Here is a 10,484-nt window from a genome sequence, read left to right on the forward strand (position 1 = left end):
TTCTTTTGCCATGTTATTTTGAGAAGACATGATTGCGTTGATTAGTATGCTTGAAGTGCTACTATTTCTTTTATCAATATGAACATTTATTTTGTATTCATTTGGATCTGAACATTCATGCCACAATAAAGAAAATCGTATTATGAATTATGCTAGGTAGCATTCCACATCAAAAATTTCTTTTTTTATCATTTACCTACTCGAGGACGAGCAGGAATTAAGCTTGGGGATGCTTGATACGTCTCCAACGTATCTATGATTTTTGATTGTTCCATGCTATTATATTACCCCTTTTGGATGTTTATGGGCTTTATTTTACACATTTATATCATTTTTGGGACTAACCTACTAACCGGAGGCCCAGCCTGTATTGCTATTTTTCCCTATTTCAGTATTTCGAAGAAAAGGAATATCAAACGGAGTCCAAACGGAATGAAACCTTTGGGAGCGTGATTTTGGGAATGAACATGATCCGAAGAGCTTGGAGTGCAAGTCAAGAAGCTTCCGAGGGCCCCACGAGATAGGGGGCCGTGCCCCCCGCTGTAGGGTGCGCCCCCTGTCTCGTGGGCTCCTCGGGCGGCCACCGACGTACTTCTTCCTCCTATATATACATACAGACCCCGAAAACATCCAGGAGCACCACGAAACACAATTTCCACCGCCATAACCTCCTGTATCCGCGAGATCCCATCTTGGAGCCTTCGCCGGCACTCTACCGGAGGGGGAATCGACCATGGAGGGCTTCTACATCAACATCCTTGCCCCTCCGATGAGTTGTGAGTAGTTTACCATAGACCTACGGGTCCATATTTATTAGCTAGATGGCTTCTTCTCTCTTTCTGGATCTCAATACAATGTTCTCCCCCTCTCTTGTGGAGATCTATTCAATGTAATCTCTTTTTGCGGTGTGTTTGTCGAGATCCGATGAATTGTGGGTTTATGATCAAGTTTATCTATGAATAATAGTTGAATCTTCTCTGAATTCTTTTATGTATGATTGAGTTATCTTTGCAAGTCTCTTTGAACTATCAGTTTGGTTTGGCCTACTAGATTGGTCTTTCTTCCCATGGGAGAAGTGCTTAGCTTTGGGTTCAATCTTGCGGTGTTCTTACCCAGTGACAGAAAGGGTTGCAAGACATGTATTGTATTGTTGCCATCGAGGATAACAAGATGGGGTTTATATCATATTGCATGAGTTTATCCCTCTACATCATGTCATCTTGCTTAATGTGTTACTCTGTTCTTATGAACTTAATACTCTAGATGCAGGCAGGAGTCGGTCGATGTGTGGAGTAATAGTAGTAGATGCAGGCAGGAGTCGGTCTACTTGTTATGGATGTGATGCCTATATACATGATCATGCCTAGATAATCTCATAACTATGCGCTTTTCTATCAATTGCTCGACAGTAATTTGTTCACCCATCGTAATACTTATGCTATCTCAAGAGAAGCCTCTAGTGAAACCTATGGCCCCCGGGTCTATCTCTTATCATATTTGCTTGCAATCTACTTTTATTTGCATCTTTACTTTTTGCATCTATATGACAAAATACCAAAAATATATTATTATCTCTCTATCAGATCTCACTTTCGTAAGTGGCCGTGAAGGGATTAACAACCCCTTTATTGCGTTGGTTGCGAGTTCTCAATTTGTTTGTGTAGGTGCGTGGGACTTTTGAGGAGCCTCCTACTGGATTGATACCTTGGTTCTCAAAACTGAGGGAAATACTTATGCTACACTTGCTGCATCACCCTCTCCTCTTTGGGGAAAACCAACGCTAGCTCAAGATGTAGCAGCGACGGCGAGGGAGAAGAAAGGCGAGAAAGGGGAGCGGCGGCGGCGATCTAGGGTTCTGCCCGGGCCGCTCGTGGGAGAGGCATGGGGGACGGGGGACTGTGCAAAGCCTTACGACTCAAGGTTATGACACCGGGCATGGTATAACTTTCCTTGTTGTTTTCCTCCCTTTTCTTTGCATGGTACAACTCATGTATGGAGGAGCAATTTTGGAGTCTAACCAGCTCAACCATCAAGGCATCAAGTGCATAGTTAGCGTCAAGTACCCATGGTGTGATGCGGATTTCGTTCCAATGGGCATCATCGTTTCAAGTTCTATCCTCTCGATGCTACATTTGAGTTAATAAAAAGCGCCTTTATTATTGGAGAAAAACCATTGTTTCGAGTACTCCATCATCAAGGAACAAACACATCACATATACAAAGATAAATCTTCTTCTAGATCCTAGTACCCCTGTTCTAAAATAATAATTCACGGGTACTATGTATTACCAACATTTAGTGACTTATTTTAATCAGTACATGGACAAATGAATGCCCGAACGTGAAATCCGTCCACTGGATAGCACCAAAGAAAAATCCAATCTTGTGAAGAATCTTCAAATGTCAGTCTAGAGACTTCAGGCTCAAAAGTTATCCTCTCCTCACAAGCTCATTTGAGCTCGTGACAAAAGTTTGAGTTTTATTGTGCTGAACTTTGACAAATGTTTTCAGTGCTTGCAAACTTTCTTCATGAAATGACATTCGTGGAAGTTGTGGCAAGATGTGCAGGATCCCCTCCCGCTCCACCTTATCCCCTCTCGCGCCGCCACCCGTGAGGTGGCCGGGGGGGCACCTCAAGCTCCGCCACCAGCTACCCTCCTCCTCCCCCCCCCGCCGCCAAGGGGCTCGGCTGGGCAAAGCCTAACCGGAGCCGGGGGCGGCGGGGCTCTCTCGTTCCTCCGCGGGCACGGGAGCGACACTGGCCGGAGAGACAGGGAGGGGCACGGTGCGGGCGTCGGGCGCCACGGTGCTACGGCACGCTGGCGTACGGGACTGCACTGGCGCGATGGCCGCGCTTCGAGCAGCATGGATGGCTGTGGTTCATGCGGGGCGGACTGTGGCGGCCGTGGATCTGGTGCGTGGTGGTCTCCTACGGCGAGGGCTGGGAGCAGCGTGCCCGGGTGGCGCTGGGTCGTCGGGCGGAGGGCGGGTGGAGTGGCCTAGCCATGGCGGCCAGCTTGTCTGGCAGGCGGCACAAGCCTAGGTGCTCTCGACTGGTTGCTGCGGCTCTGCCTTGCGAGCGTGGTGGCTAGCGTTGGTGGGCCTTGTCCGGCTTCGATGTGAGTGCCTCAGCTGGGTAGGGGGCGGTGCGGGCCTGGTGTGCTAGGGCGGTGTGGCAGCGGTGGTTTCGCAGGCGGCACGGGGCGGCGGTGGTGACCTCCTTCTCCTGGATGTGTGTCGGTTGGATGGCTCAGATCTAGGGTTCATGCCCGGGCGGGCCTGATGATACATCTCTAACGTATCTACTTTTCCAAACACTTTTGCCCTTGTTTTGGACTCTAACTTGCATGATTTGAATGGAACTAACCCAGACTGACGCTGTTTTCAGCAGAATTGCCATGGTGTTATTTTGTGCAGAAATAAAAGTTCTCGGAATGACCTGAAGCTCCATGGAGTCACGTTTTGGAATTAGTAAAAAATATTGGCGAAAGAATCAACAGAAGAGGGCCCACTCCCTGTCCATGAGGGTGCAGGGCGCGCCCCTGCCTCGTGGGTCCCCTGGACCTCCACCGACCTTAACTCCAACTCTATATATTCAGGTTCGGGGAGAAAAAAATAGAGAAAAGTATTCATCACGTTTTACGATACGGAGCCGCCACCAAGCCCTCTTCTTCCTCTGGAGGGCTGATCTGGAGTCTGTTCGGGGCTCCGGAGAGGGGAATCCGTCGCCATCGTCATCATCAACAATCCTCCATCACCAATTTCATGATGCTCACCGCCGTGCGTGAGTAATCCCATCGTAGGCTTGCTGGACGGTGATGGGTTGGATGAGATTTACCATGTAATCGAGTTAGTTTTGTTAGGGTTTGATCCCTAGTATCCATTATGTTCTAAGATTTATGTTGCTATGACTTTGCCATGCTTAATGCTTGTCACTAGGGCCCGAGTGCCATGATTTCAGATCTGAACCTATTATGTTTTCATGAATATATGTGAGTTCTTGATCCTATCTTGCAAGTTATAGTCACCTACTACGTGTTATGATCCGGCAAACCCCGGAGTGACAATAGTCGGGACACTTCCCGGTGATGACTGTCGTTTGAGGAGTTCATGTATTCACTAAGTGCTAATGCTTTGGTCTGATAATCTATTAAAAGGAGGTCTTAATATCCCTTAGTTTCCAATATGACCCCGCTGCCACGGGAGGGTAGGACAGAAGATGTCATGCAAGTTCTTTTACATAAGCACGTATGACTATATTCGGAATACATGCCTACATTACATTGATGAACTGGAACTAGTTCTGTGTCACCCTATGTTATAACTATTGCATGACGAATTGCATCTGACATAATTATCCATCATTGATCCATTGCCTATGAATTTTTAACATATTGATATTTGTTAAGTTACTTCTCCGTTGCCACTGTTATGACTGCTACAAAACTGCCACTGTTACTTTTGCCACGATTACCGTTACTTTCATACTACTTTGCTGCAGATATTAAGTCTTTCAGGTGTGGTTGAATTGACAACTCAGCTACTAATACTTGAGAATATTCTTTGACTCCCCTTGTGTAGAATCAATAAATTTGGGTTGAATACTCTACCCTCGAAAACTGTTATGATCCCCTATACTTGTGGGTTATCACCTGACTAGGGCCCAGGGCGGATCAGAGCCTTTGCTTCGGGTAGGAGAGGTCGGGCTTGGCCCGGGATGTGCTCGCGGGCTTCCCCGTGGGTATGGTGCTTGGTGGTCGTGGTTCTGGTAGTGTTGTGTCGGTGCACGGTGTGACGCCCCCGATTCAATCATACACTAATCATGCATGCAAATGTGTACGATCAAGATCAGGGACTCACAGGAAGATATCACAACACAACTCTAAAAATAAAATAAGTCATACAAGCATCATATTACAAGCCAGGGGCCTCGAGGGCTCGAATACAAGTGCTTGACATAAACGAGTCAGCAGAAGCAATAATATCTGAGTACAGACATAAGTTAAACAAGTTGCCATAAGATGGCTAGCACAAATTGGGATACAGATCGAAAGAGGCGCATGCCTCCTTCCTGGGATCCTCCTAAACTACTCCTGGCCGTCGTTAGTGGCCTGCACGTAGTAGTAGACACCTCCAGTGTAGTAGGAGTCATCGTCGATGGTGGCATCTGGCTCCTGGGCTTCAACGTCTGGTTGCGACATCCGGGAAGAAGAGGAAAAGGGGGAAAAGAGGGAACAAAACAACCGTGAGTACTCATCCAAAGTACTCGCAAGCAAGGATCTACACTACATATGCATGGGTATATGTGTAAAGAGGCAATATCGGTGGACTGAACTGCAGAATGCCAGAATAAGAGGGGGATAGCTAGTCCTATCAAAGACTACGCTTCTGGCAGCCTCCGTCTTGCAGCATGTAGAAGAGAGTAGACTGAAGTCCTCCAAGTAGCATCACATAGCATAATCCTACCCGGCGATCCTCCCCTTGTTGCCTTGTGGGAAAGCGACCACCGGGATGTCTCTGGAACTTGTCTGGGTGTGTTTTATTAAGTATTTGGTTCTAGTTGTCATAAGGTCAAGGTACAACTCCGGGTTGTCCTTTTACCGAGGGACACAGCTATCCGAATAGATCAACTTCCCTGCAGGGGTGCACCACATTTCCCAACACGCTCGATCCCCTTTGGCCGGACACACTTTCCTGGGTCATGACCGGCCTTGGAAGATCAACACGTCGCAGCCCCACCTAGGCACAACAGAGAGGTCAGCACGCCAGTTTAAATCCTATGCGCGTAGGGGTCTGGGCCCATCGCCCATTGCACACCTGCACATTGCGTACGCGACCGGTGAGAAGACCTAGCAACCTCCATTACAAAGGAAGTTGCGTCACGCGGTCCAACCCGGCGTGCGCCGCTTAGTCGCTGATGTCAAGAAGGCTTCGGCTGATACCACGACGTCGAGTGCCCATAACTGTTCCTGCGTAGTTGGTTAGTGCATATAGGCCAGTGGCCAGACTCAGATCAAATACAAAGATCTAGTTAAGCGTGTTATTTTGAAGTAACTGCAGACGCCGACCAGGGCCAGGCCCACCTGTCTCCTAGGTGGTCTCAACCTGCCCTGTCGCTCCGCCACAAGGTAACAGTCGGGGGCCGTCGGGAACCCAGGTCCACCTCTACCGGGATGGAGCCACCTATCCTTTCAGCCCCCTTATCCAAATCACTTGCGGGTACTCAATGAGCCGACCCGACTTTAGTCACCATCTGTATAGTATGTATATATGTATAGTATATACCCGTGATCACCTCCCGAGTGATCACGGCCCGATAGTATAGCAAGGGAGACTGACAAGAATGTAGGGCCACTTATGATAAACTAGCATCCTATACTAAGCATTTAGGATTGCGGGTAAGGTATCAACAACTGTAGCAACAATGACAGGCTATGCAACAGAATAGGAGTAACCGAATAGTAACATACTACACTACTCTAATGCAAGCAGTAGAGAGAAGAATATGCGATATCTGGTGATCAAGGGGGGGGCTTGCCTGGTTGCTCTGGCAAGAAGGAGGTGTAGTCAACTTCGTAGTCGATCAAGGCAGCAGCAGTGGTGTCGGTCTCAAAGTCTAATGGAGAGAAGAGGGGGAAGAAACAATAAATATCACAAAGCATAGCATGGAAATAAATGGTGCTAGGTGTGATCTAATGCGATAGTAGGTGATACCAGCGAAGGAGGAAAACATCCGGGAAAGTATCCCCGGTGTTTTGAGTTTTTGGACAGATGAACCGGACGTGAAATGTTGTGTGTTCGCTATGCTAGGGATGTGTGGAGGACGAATGGGCTACGTATCCGGATTCGTCTCGTCTATTCGAAATTTCTCCGGTTTCATGTTATTTGGAATGAGTTTGTTAACAAGACTTGATCAACCTTGTTAGTGGATTCCTTTTGATGATCATGAGATGGATGAAACTAGAAGGCACAACCTTCTATACCCTCTTTTTACTTTCGGTTATTTAGAATAAATAAAGCAAAAATAGTATTATCTGTCTGTTTTCTGAATTATCCATGCAGTAACAAATATCCCGAAAATAAAAGTGCTCCAAATGCCCTGCAAATTTAGTATGATTTTATGGAATATTTGAGGATTTTAGGCACTGAGAACACTGTAGGGTGGCAAGCACCTGGCCACGAGGCTGGAGGGCGCGCCCACACTCCCTGGGCGCACCCCCCTGTCTCGTGGGCCCATAATGGCCCCCCTCCACTTATTCCTGCACCCTTACACTTCGTCCTCATCCCAAAAAAAGTCCCCATCCAGCTCAAGCACGAGTTCTAGCTCGTTTTGCTGCGATTTTCGATCTCCTTGCTCAAAGCTCCATTCACAAAACTGCTTTGGGAGATTGTTGCTTGGTATGTGACTCCTCCATTGGTCCAATTAGTTTTTGTTCTAGTGCTTTATTCATTGCAAATTTTTGCTGCATAGGTGACCCTGTTCTTGAGCTTGCATGTCAAATTTATGAGGTCCCAAGTGATTCTAATGCATGATATAGGCTCCAGGCACTTGTAGGAGTAGTTGCTACCAATCTTGTTTAGTTTTATTTATTTTTATTTTGAAGTTACTAAAAATTTCAGAAATTTTTTAGAGGGAGAAATATGTCCAGGAAAATATACCAAGGTGCTTCCTCAACAAAGAAAGGACCTAGGCATGCAATGTGTGAGCAAGACGACGAACCACCAAGGGAAGCTGAGGTACGAGCTTGTGAGTGGCCATCAGGAGAGTTTATGATCAATGCAGGCATCAAGGATGAATTTGACGCATATGTGCGTAACGCCGATCTTGAGGACTTCATGCAAGATAAGTGTCCTCAGTACTACTATCTAACTGATTCATTCGTGAGAAGGTTTAAATTTTCATCTTCGCGTAATTATCAAAGTGTCATGTTTCATATTTACGATCAATCTTATACCATGGACTTAGAAGACTTTACAGCTGCTTGCAAAGTCCCACAGTGGGGTAATGTTAATGAACCCCGCAAATCTAAATTTAGAGACTTTGTTGCTAGTATCACTGTGGGAGAATCTAGGGATATAGCCCAAGCTACCATAGGGAGCATTCATTTTCCTGCTATGCATTATTTTGCTCTCTTCATTGGTAGATGCATTAATGGTAAAGATGAAGCATGTCACATGTGTGTCCCCGATCTTTGTGTCCTCAAGAGTGCTGTATTAGATAATAAAGATTACAACTTGGGGGCAATAGTCGCACGTAGGTTGCATAATAATGGTATTTCTGGAGATTTATTTGGAAGAATTTATGCGACCCGTGTCGCTAATTATCTTGGTATACCTCCTCGTGAGGGTGATTTAGAGTTGCCTGCCGCTTATTTAGATTTTGATGCTATGGTCAGGCACCGTTTTCTTGTGAGGAATGAACAATTCCTCCAGTATCGACTAATCTTTGACAGACGCCGCGCTGTCCATGTTACTCTCCCTGGTCCTTCCCTTTTTGATTACCAGGCAAAACGAAGATATGTTGTTACCAGGGAGGAAGCGGCCGAACACGAGGGTAGAGAAGAGGCAGCTCGCCAACATGCCACAGCTCAGGAGGCATTGGCTGCTGCATCTCAGTACGATCCCGGTTATAACTTCGGATATCAGCCATGCTATCCTTGACATTAGACCAATTTAGGCCAAAAGCCTAAGCTTGGGGGAGTACGTATTTCCTACCGACTTTACATTCATGTTCACACACTATTCTAGTTGTTGGTGCTCATACTCTTTCATTGTATTATCCATGCTAGTTTAATTTCCTTTTTCTAGCCTTCTTCTTGTGTGTTTGATAAACCTTATGAAAAACCAAAAAAATTAGTTAGTTTAATTTCCATGCTTGTAGTACTAATTAAAATGAAAACCCAAAAATATTTGTCGTTCTTGTTTTACTTGTTGGGAGCTCTCCCGTGTAAATAGTTTTATTTCTTTTCTTTCCTTTGGGGGTCAAGAGTAGAAGACCATATTGAAAATGCTTAGTGGCGCTCATATGCATGATTGTTGATTTAATCTAGAGCCCATCTTACTTTGTTTTCTCTCTTGAATTGAATGCTTGCGGATTCCAGCTTAGTCCAATGCACGTAAACTATTGATACGTCTCCAACGTATCTATAATTTTTGAATGCTCCATGCTATATTATCTATTGTTTTGGGCAATATTGGGCTTTATTATCCACTTTTATATTATTTTTGGGACTAACCTATTTACCGGAGGCCCATCCCAGATTTGTTGTTTTATGCCTATTTCAGTGTTTCGAGGAAAAGGAATATCAGACGGAGTCAAAACAGAACGAAATCAACTAGAGAAGTTATTTTTGGAAGGAAAGCAACCCTATGGACTTGGAGTGCACGTCAGGGAAGAAAGGAGGTGCCCACGAGGGTGGGAGGCGCGCCCCTGCCTCGTGGCCCCCCCTTCGGTCCACCGACATACTTCTTTCACCCATATATACCTACGTACCCTAAAAACATCCATAGAGAAGATAGATCGGGAGTTATGCCGCCGCAAGCCTCTGTAGCCACCAAAAACCTCTTGGGAGCCCTTCCCGGCACCCTGCCGGAGGGGGGATCCCATCACCGATGGCCATCTTCATCATCCCGACGCTATCCATGACGAGGAGGGAGTAGTTCACCCACGGGGTTGAGGGTATGTACCAGTAGCTATGTGTTTGATCTCTCTCTCTCTCTCTCTCGTGTTCTCTCTCGTGTTCCCTCTATGGCACGATCTTCATGTATCCCGAGCTTTGCTATTGTAGTTGGATCTTATGATGTTTCTCCCCCTCTACTCTCTTGTGATGAATTGAGTTTCCCCTCTTGAGGTTATCTTATCAGATTGAGTCTTTTATGAGAACACTTGATATATGTCTTGCTGTGTTTATCTGTGGTGAGAATGGGATATCATGTGCCTCGTGATGTATGTTTTGGTGACCAACTTGCGGGTTCCGCCCATGACCCTATGCATAGGGGTTGGCACACGTTCTTGACTCTTCGATAGAAACTTTGGGGCACTCTTTGAAGTACTTTTATGTTGGTTGGATGAATCTGGGATTGTGTGATGCATATCGTATAATCATGCCCACAGATACTTAAGGTGACAATGGAGTATCTAGGTGACATTAGGGTTTTGGTTGATTTGTGTCTTAAGGTGTTATTCTAGTACAAACTCTTTTATAGATTGATCCGAAAGAATAACTTTGAGGTGGTTTCGTACCCTACCATAATCTCTACGTTTGTTCTCCGCTATTAGTGGCTTCGGAGTGACTCTTTGTTGCATGTTGAGGGCTTGTTATATGATCTATCTATGTTATTATTGTTGAGAGAACTTGCACTAGTGAAAGTATGAACCCTAGGCCTTGTTTCCTACCATTGCAATACCGTTTACGCTCACTTTTACCACTTGTTACCTTGCTGTTTTTATTATTTCAGATTACAAAAACCTATATCTACTATCT

The sequence above is a fragment of the Triticum aestivum genome, chromosome 2B (genome assembly GCF_018294505.1).
Source record: "Triticum aestivum cultivar Chinese Spring chromosome 2B, IWGSC CS RefSeq v2.1, whole genome shotgun sequence".
Taxonomy (NCBI): domain Eukaryota; kingdom Viridiplantae; phylum Streptophyta; class Magnoliopsida; order Poales; family Poaceae; genus Triticum; species Triticum aestivum.